Source organism: Papaver somniferum, unplaced genomic scaffold, assembly GCF_003573695.1.
Source record: "Papaver somniferum cultivar HN1 unplaced genomic scaffold, ASM357369v1 unplaced-scaffold_35, whole genome shotgun sequence".
NCBI lineage: Eukaryota > Viridiplantae > Streptophyta > Magnoliopsida > Ranunculales > Papaveraceae > Papaver > Papaver somniferum.
Genome location: NW_020645971.1, coordinates 6,987,794 through 6,997,142, shown reverse-complemented (window position 1 = coordinate 6,997,142; position 9,349 = coordinate 6,987,794).

Below are 9,349 nucleotides of genomic sequence, written 5' to 3'. Positions count from 1 at the left end.
TTTCAGTTGGCTTTAACGAATCCCCTGGCTAGTAGATACTAGTGCTACGAAATATAATTAACTCAAAGCTTTTTCAGAGCTTTTTGGAGTTTTTCAGAGCTCTTTAGATTTTTTGGAGCTCCTTAGATATTTTTGGGCTTTTTAAAGTTTTCAGGGTTTTTTAGAGAACATTCAAAGTTGATCTTCACTAGTGTAGGGATTTGTTTTTATCATTGTATAACGAATCTCTTAGCTTGTAGATCACGGTGCTACGGAGTATAATTAAATTTAAGCTTTTCAAAGATTTTGGGAGTCTTCCTGAGCTTTTTAGAGTTTCTCGGAGCTCTTTCAGGGCTCTTTAGGGTTTGTAGCAAACATTCAAAGATAATCATCATTATTGTACGGAATTTTGTTAGTATTATTCTTTATAAAAAGTTAAGTTACTTTCGGTTGGCTTTAACGAATCCACTGGCTAGTAGATACTAGTGCTACGAAATATAATTAACTTAAAGCTTTTTCAGATGTTTTTAGAGTTTTTCAGAGCTCTTTAGATTTTTCAGAGATCTTTATATAATTTAGGGCTTTTTAGAGTTTTCAGGGTTTTTTAGAGTTTTCAAGGCTTTTTAGAGAACATTCAAAGTTGATCTTCACTATTATAGGGATTTGTAATTATCATTCTTTAACGAATATCCTAGCTTGTAGATCCCAGTGCTACGGAGTATAATTAAATTTAAGCTTTTCAAAGCATTTTGGAGTCTTCCTGAGCTTTTTAGAGTTTCTCAGAGATCTTTCGGGGCTCTTTAGGGTTTGTAGAAAACATTCAAAGATAATCTTCATTATTGTAGGGAATTTTGTTAGTATATTTCTTTATAAAGAATTACGTTACTTTAGTTAGCTTTAACGAATCCGCTGGCTAGTAGACACTAGTGCTACAAAATATAATTAACTTAAAGCTTTTTCAGACCTTTTTAGAGTTTTTCAGTGCTCTTTCGATTTCTCAGAGCTCTTTAGATATTTTTGGGCTTTTAAGAGTTTTCAGGGTTTTTTAGAGTTTTCAAGGCTTTTTAGGGAACATTCAAAGTGGATCTTCACTATTGTAGGGATTTATTATTATCATTCTTTAACTAATCTCCTAGCTTGTAGATCCTAATGCTACGGAGTATAATTAAATTTAAACTTTTCAGAGCTTTTTGGAGTCTTCCTGAGCTTTTTAAATTTTCTCAGAGCTCTTTCAGGGCTCCTTAGGGTTTTTAGAAAACATTCGAAGATAATCATCAATATTGTATGGAATTTTTTTAGTATCATTCTTTATAAAGAATTAAGTTACTTTCAGTTGGCTTTAACGAATCCCCTGGCTAGTAGATACTAGTGCTACGAAATATAATTAACTCAAAGCTTTTTCAGAGCTTTTTGGAGTTTTTCAGAGCTCTTTAGATTTTTTGGAGCTCCTTAGATATTTTTGGGCTTTTTAAAGTTTTCAGGGTTTTTTAGAGAACATTCAAAGTTGATCTTCACTAGTGTAGGGATTTGTTTTTATCATTGTATAACGAATCTCTTAGCTTGTAGATCACGGTGCTACGGAGTATAATTAAATTTAAGCTTTTCAAAGATTTTGGGAGTCTTCCTGAGCTTTTTAGAGTTTCTCGGAGCTCTTTCAGGGCTCTTTAGGGTTTGTAGCAAACATTCAAAGATAATCATCATTATTGTACGGAATTTTGTTAGTATTATTCTTTATAAAAAGTTAAGTTACTTTCGGTTGGCTTTAACGAATCCACTGGCTAGTAGATACTAGTGCTACGAAATATAATTAACTTAAAGCTTTTTCAGATGTTTTTAGAGTTTTTCAGAGCTCTTTAGATTTTTCAGAGATCTTTATATAATTTAGGGCTTTTTAGAGTTTTCAGGGTTTTTTAGAGTTTTCAAGGCTTTTTAGAGAACATTCAAAGTTGATCTTCACTATTATAGGGATTTGTAATTATCATTCTTTAACGAATATCCTAGCTTGTAGATCCCAGTGCTACGGAGTATAATTAAATTTAAGCTTTTGAAAGCATTTTGGAGTCTTCCTGAGCTTTTTAGAGTTTCTCAGAGATCTTTCGGGGCTATTTAGGGTTTGTAGAAAACATTCAAAGATAATCTTCATTATTGTAAGGAATTTTGTTAGTATCTTTCTTTATAAAGAATTACGTTACTTTAGTTGGCTTTAACGAATCCCCTGGCTAGTAGACACTAGTGCTACAAAATATAATTAATTTAAAGCTTTTTCAGAGCTTTTTAGAGTTTTTCAGTGCTCTTTCGATTTCTCAGAGCTCTTTATATAATTTTGGGCTTTTAAGAGTTTTCAGGGTTTTTTAGAGTTTTCAAGGCTTTTTAGGGAACATTCAAAGTGGATCTTCACTATTGTAGGGATTTTTTATTATCATTCATTAACTAATCTCCTAGCTTGTAGATCCTAATGCTACGGAGTATAATTAAATTTAAGCTTTTCAAAGCTTTTTGGAGTCTTCCTGAGCTTTTTAAAGTTTCTCAAAGCTCTTTCAGGGCTCCTTAGGGTTTTTAGAAAACATTCGAAGATAATCATCAATATTGTATGGAATTTTTTTAGTATCATTCTTTATAAAGAATTAAGTTACTTTCAGTTGGCTTTAACGAATCCCCTGGATAGTAGATACTAGTGCTACGAAATATAATTAACTCAAAGATTTTTCAGAGCTTTTTGGAGTTTTTCAGAGCTCTTTAGATTTTTTGGAGCTCCTTAGATATTTTTGGGCTTATTAAAGTTTTCAGGGTTTTTTAGAGAACATTCAAAGTTGATCTTCACTATTGTAGGGATTTGTTATTATCATTCTATAACGAATCTCCTAGCTTGTAGATCACGGTGCTACGGAGTATAATTAATTTTAAGCTTTTCAAAGCTTTTGGGAGTCTTCCTGAGCTTTTTAGAGTTTCTCGGAGCTCTTTCAGGGCTCTTTAGGGTTTTTAGGAAACATTCAAAGATAATCTTCATTATTGTCGGGAATTTTGTTAGTATCATTCGTTATAAAGAATTAAGTTACTTTCAGTTGGCTTTAACGAATCCCCTGGCTAGTAGATAATAGTGCTACGATTTATAATTAACATAAAGCTTTTTCAAGGCTTTTTAGAGAACATTCAAAGATGATCTTCACTATTGTAGAGATTTGTAATTATCGTTCTCTAACGAATCTCCTATCTTGTAGATCCCAGTGCTAAGAAGTATAATTAAATTTAAGCTTTTCAAAGCTTTTTGGAGTTTTCCTAAGCTTTTTAGAGTTACTCAGAGCTCTTTCAGGGCTCATTAGGGTTTGTAGCAAACATTCAAAGATAATGTTCATTATTGTAGGGAATTTTGTTAGTATCATTCTTTATAAAGAATAAAGTTACTTTCAGTTGGCTTGAATGAATCCCCTGGATAGTAGATACTAGTGCTACGAAATATAATTAACTTAAAGCTTTTTCAGAGCTCTTTAGATATTTTCGGGCTTTTTGGAGTTTTCAGGATTTTTTAGAGTTTTCAAGGCTTTTTAGAGAACATTCAAAGTTGATCTTCACTATTTTAGGGATTTATTATTATCATTCTTTAACGAATCTCCTAGCTTGCAGATCCTAGTGCTACGGAATATAATTAAAATTAAGCTTTTCAAAGCTTTTTGGAGTCTTCCTGAGCTTTTTAGAGTTTCTCAGAGCTCTTTCAGGGCTCTTTAGGGTTTTTAGAAAACATTCAAAGATAATATTCAATATTGTAGGGTATTTTTTTAGTATCATTCTTTATAAAGAATTAAGTTACTTTTATTTGGCTTTAACGAATCCCCTGGCTAGTAGATACTAGTGCTACGAAATATAATTAACTCAAAACTTTTTCAGAGCTTTTTGGAGTTTTTCAGAGCTCTTTAGATTTTTTGGAGCTCCTTAGATATTTTTGGGCTTTTTAAAGTTTTCAGGGTTTTTTTAGAGAACATTCAAAGTTGATCTTCACTATTGTAGGGATTTGTTATTATCATTCTATAACGAATCTCCTAGCTTGTAGATCACGGTGCTACGGAGTTTAATTAAATTTAAGCTTTTCAAAGCTTTTGGGAGTCTTCCTGAGCTTTTTAGAGTTTCTCGGAGCTCTTTCAGGGCTCTTTAGGGGTTTTAGGAAACATTCAAAGATAATCTTCATTATTGTCGGGAATTTTGTTAGTATCATTCTTTATAAAGAATTAAGGAACTTTCAGTTGGCTTTAACGAATCCCCTGGCTAGTAGATAATAGTGCTACGATATATATTTAACATAAAGCTTTTTCAAGGATTTTTAGAGAACATTCAAAGATGATCTTCACTATTGTAGGGATTTGTAATTATCGTTCTCTAACGAATCTCCTATCTTGTAGATCCTAGTGCTACGAAGTATAATTAAATTTAAGCTTTTCAAAGCTTTTTGGATTTTTCCTAAGCTTTTTAGAGTTACTCAGAGCTCTTTCAGGGCTCATTAGGGTTTGTAGCAAACATTCAAAAATAATGTTCATTATTGTAGGGAATTTTGTTAGTATCATTCTTTATTAAGAATTAAGTTACTTTCAGTTGGCTTGAATGAATCCCCTGGATAGTAGATACTAGTGCTACGAAATATAATTAACTTAAAGCTTTTTCAGAGCTCTTTAGATTTTTCAGAGCTCTTTAGATATTTTCGGGCTTTTTGGAGTTTTCAGGATTTTTTAGAGTTTTCAAGGCTTTTTAGAGAACATTCAAAGTTGATCTTCACTATTGTAGGGATTTATTATTATCATTCTTTAACGAATCTCCTAGCTTGCAGATCCTAGTGCTACGGAATATAATTAAAATTAAGCTTTTCAAAGCTTTTTGGAGTCTTCATGAGCTTTTTAGAGTTTCTCAGAGCTCTTTCAGGGCTCTTTAGGGTTTTTAGAAAACATTCAAAGATAATATTCAATATTGTAGGGTATTTTTTTAGTATCATTCTTTATAAATAATTAAGTTACTTTTATTTGGCTTTAACGAATCCCCTGGCTAGTAGATACTAGTGCTACGAAATATAATTAACTCAAAGCTTTTTCAGAGCTTTTTAGAGTTTTTCAGAGCTCTTTAGATTTTTCAGAGATCTTTAGATATTTTAGGGCTTTTTAGATGTTTCAGGGTTTTTTAGAGTTTTGAAGGCTTTTAGAGAACATTCAAAGTTGATCTTCACTGTTGTAGGGATTTGTTATTATCATTCTTTAACGAATCTCCTAGCTTGTAGATCCCAGTGCTACGAAGTATAATTAAATTTAAGCTTTTCAAAGCTTTTTAGAGTCTTCCTGAGCTTTTTAGAGTTTCTCAGAGCTCTTTCAGGGCTCTTTAGGGTTTGTAGAAAACATTTAAAGATAATCTTCATTACTATAGGGAATTGTTTTAGTATCATTCTTTATAAAGAATTACGTTACTTTTAGTTGGCTTTAACGAATCCCCTGGCTAGTAGATACTAGTGCTACAAAATATAATTAACTTAAAGCTTTTTCAGAGCTTTTTAGAGTTTTTCAGTGCTCTTTAGATTTCTCGTAGCTCTTTAGATATTTTTGGGCTTTTAAGAGTTTTCAAGGTTTTTTTAGAGTTTTCAAGGCTTTTTAGGGAATATCCAAAGTTGATCTTCACTATTGTAGGGATTTATTATTACCATTCTTTAACTAATCTCCTAGCTTGTAGATCCTAATGCTACGGAGTATAATTAAATTTAAGCTCTTCAAAGCTTTTTGGAGTCTTTCTGAGCTTTTTAGATTTTCTTAGAGCTCTTTCAGGGCGCTTTAGTGTTTTTAGAAAACATTCAAAGATAATCTTCAATATTGTAGGGAATATTTTTAGTATCATTCTTTATAAAGATTTAAGTTATTTTCAGTTGGCTTTAACGAATCCCCTGGCTAGTAGATACTAGTGCTACGAAATATAATTAACTCGTTCTTTAACTAGAATGAATTTTCTTGCTAGCCATTTCACATTTCCTGATCGTTATTTGGGAGTTCAAATTATGCCGGGTACTGTTCGTTATCATCACATTTCGGGTGTTGTGGATAATATCAAGTCGCAACTTGCTGGTTGAAAAGGTTTTATGTTATACTTTCATGATCGGTTGGTGCTGGTCAAGACTGTTATTGCTAGCTACTCTATTCACAATATGGCTATTTATAAATCGCCTCTTAAATTCATTTTATAATGTGATAGAGCAATTAGGAATTTTATTTGGTCTGGAGATTCTAATGTTAGCCGTGCTGTGGTTGTTGCTTATGATAAAGTCTGTTGCCCTTTTGAGGAGGGGGGTTTGGGCTTAACTCGTATGGCTACAATGAATGATGCCATGCTTATGAAACTTTGGTGGAAAATTCGTTCTTCAAAGAAAATTGGGCAGGTTTTCTTCCTGCTAAATTTTTTGGCAGAAATGGGTGTATCAAGGTGAATGGGATGAAGTCTTCTATTATTCCGGGTATTAGAAGAGTTTACAAGATGGTGGAATCTAATCTAACACTAAAGTTTTGCTAGGTGATGGTAGAGATACTTCTCTTTATTATGATGCTTGGTTTTCAAATACAAGTATTGCTGCAATCCTTAATGACGATACTCTTGATAGAAATGTGTTGGTTAGTGCTATTTTGGTGGATGGGCAATGGAATATCCCTGGTGATTATTTAGACCATATGACATAACTGCTAGTCTAGACGTTAACAGTTTGCCTACTCCCATGGGTGGTGAAGATGAACTATTTGGATGCCGGATCTCAAAGGCGCTTTCACTGTTAGTTCTGCGAAAGATTTAATTCGTCATAAATATCCTAAGTTTGATGGCGCTGCTATTCTTTGGAGGAAGGAAGTTCACCCTATCTTGGCTGCCCAAAACTGGAAATTCATGCATAATGCTTGTGCAACGTATGACATAATTCAATACATATTTAAAATTCAACTTGCAAGTCGTTGTAGCTTGTGTGGAGTTGCGGAAGAATCTCTAGACTATATCCTTTTCCAAAGCAGTTTTGCTGGCTGTGCATGGAACTGGTTAGCTGCTCTTTTTAATTTAACGCCTAATTCTAACCTTGTGGTGTCTTGTAAAGCAGCTCAAGGGAGGAGTACCATGATTCGAGACCTGTGGAGACTTGCCAATCTTGTCATCAGGTCTGAGCTTTGGGAAGCTCGTAATAGGGCAGTTTTTCGTCGTCAACAACCATGTTGGAGCTTATTTTTCAAGAGGGTGGTAAAGATAATTCAAGACTATTATGTTCGTCTTAGGGGATATATGAGAAATTGTGCTGATGATGTTTTGCTGCTGGATTATTTTCGAGTGGTCCATAGAAGTGTCAAGCATCAGCAGCCCGTGGAAGTTTTTTAACAGCCTCCAATTGAGAACGAACTCCAGATCTGTTATGATGGCGCGACGCGTGGTATACTCTAATTTAAGAACTCCATTCTCATATAATTCTCTAATAAAGTGATATCTAATATCTATGTGTTTAGTACGAGAATGTTCAACTGGATTTTCAGTCAATCGAATAGCACTTGAGTTATCACAAAGTATGCTCATAGTTGAAATATTTATTCCATAATAAATGAGCATTTGTTTCATCCATAATAGTTGGGTACAACATGTACCAGCAGCAATATATTCTGCTTCACAGGTTGACAAGGACTGTGAATTCTGTTTCTTGCTATGCCAAGCTACAAGGTTTTGACCAACATAGAAGCAACCACCAGAGGTGATTTTTTCGATCTTCTACACATCCTGCCCAATCAACATCTGAATAGGCAACAAGACTGTTGTTTGTATCCATAGAATATGATAATCCATAATCTAGTTGTTGATGGTGGTTTTTAGATTAGGGTTAAAATCGTAAAACCTTGCATCTGACATCACTCTGCAAGGAAACGGTGTCGTGAGTGCTAACCTCTCCACCGGCGTATTTATTGAGTCGTTCAATATATTTACATCCAATTTATCCAGACTGGCGAATGTATCAACCATCCCAAATACTCTGTATATTTCGGCACCTCGCTAATGCAAGACTCGCTGAGTACCCTCCTGTGTTGTGTTCCCCGACAGAACCCTTAATATCGGTATGGAATGAAGGATTTATGTTCACTCGCAGTGGAGTGGCATGAACCTCCAAGTACCAAAGTTAAGGCCATCGCACGAAATGCTCAGACGAAAAGCACATTAAATTCTGAAGATAAGGATTTTTGTGGCAGCATACAAAATCCAGCCGATTATTGTGATAACTCACAAAAAACTCATAAATCTGACTAATTTGCAAAATTAGGGTTTCGCGCCTCGCGCAGTACACTAGACCCCGTTGGTCGAAAAATTATGCTTAGCCAAAATAAGGCGATTAAATCCGCCACAACGCACTGGAAGTGTGACCACGCCCTAGCTTGCCGGACCCACTTCCCATCGACCAATCAGGTCGCTTTAAATCCGCCACACTCACACAGAAGTGTAGCCACGCCCATGCCTGGCCGACCCTCTTACATTAACCAATCAGGTTACCTTAAACTCGCCACAATGATGAAAAGAAGGAAACCGCGCTGGATGGCCACAAAGCCAATTGGTTTCCCAAAAAAACGCACACGCTAGTCACACATGCCAGATGCACATGCCAAACGCGCCAAACATGGCCACTTTCCCCATGCGACGTGCTACATAGGCTAATTAGGGTTTCGACAAGCCAAACCCTAAGCAAGATTTCCACACCGACGTGCCAAGGTTTCAATGGCTATGGCTACACAGCCGCGCCGAAGGCATGCATGAGCCACGCCAGCCATGCCGCTTTCCGCTAGCACGAGTTGAATGCGCCACTTCCAATTGAAGGTAGCCATAATCGGCGGCTATCTTTCCTCCTGAGATGCAATCTCATCCATCCAAGTTCACCACCAAACTAACGGACTTGTGGCAACTTTTGAGCGACCATGCCGCCAAGCCCTATATTTTGGCCACGGTGCCAAACCCTAAATTGTCCACAGCGCCAAGCCCTAGCCTTGGCCACGGCGCCAAGCCTAACCTTGGTCGTGCCACCAAACCTTAACTTTAGTCACAAAGCCAAATCTTAAACTTTGGCCATGCTACGACACCACCGGCATGCCACCATGCCACAGCCATTGCCACCGTGCCGCAGCCACCGGCATGCCACCGTGCCGCGGCCACCGGCATGCCACCATGCCGCAGCCACGGCCACTTGCATGCCACCATGCCACGTCCACTGACATGCCACCGTGCCGCAGCCACTGGCATGCCACCATGCATTACTGTTGGCGCCACTTCGACTAGCCAAAACGAGCCTAGCATCACATATGCTATTTACCTACGGCAAGCCTCTCAATTCTAAACTTGCCACACGTAGCAA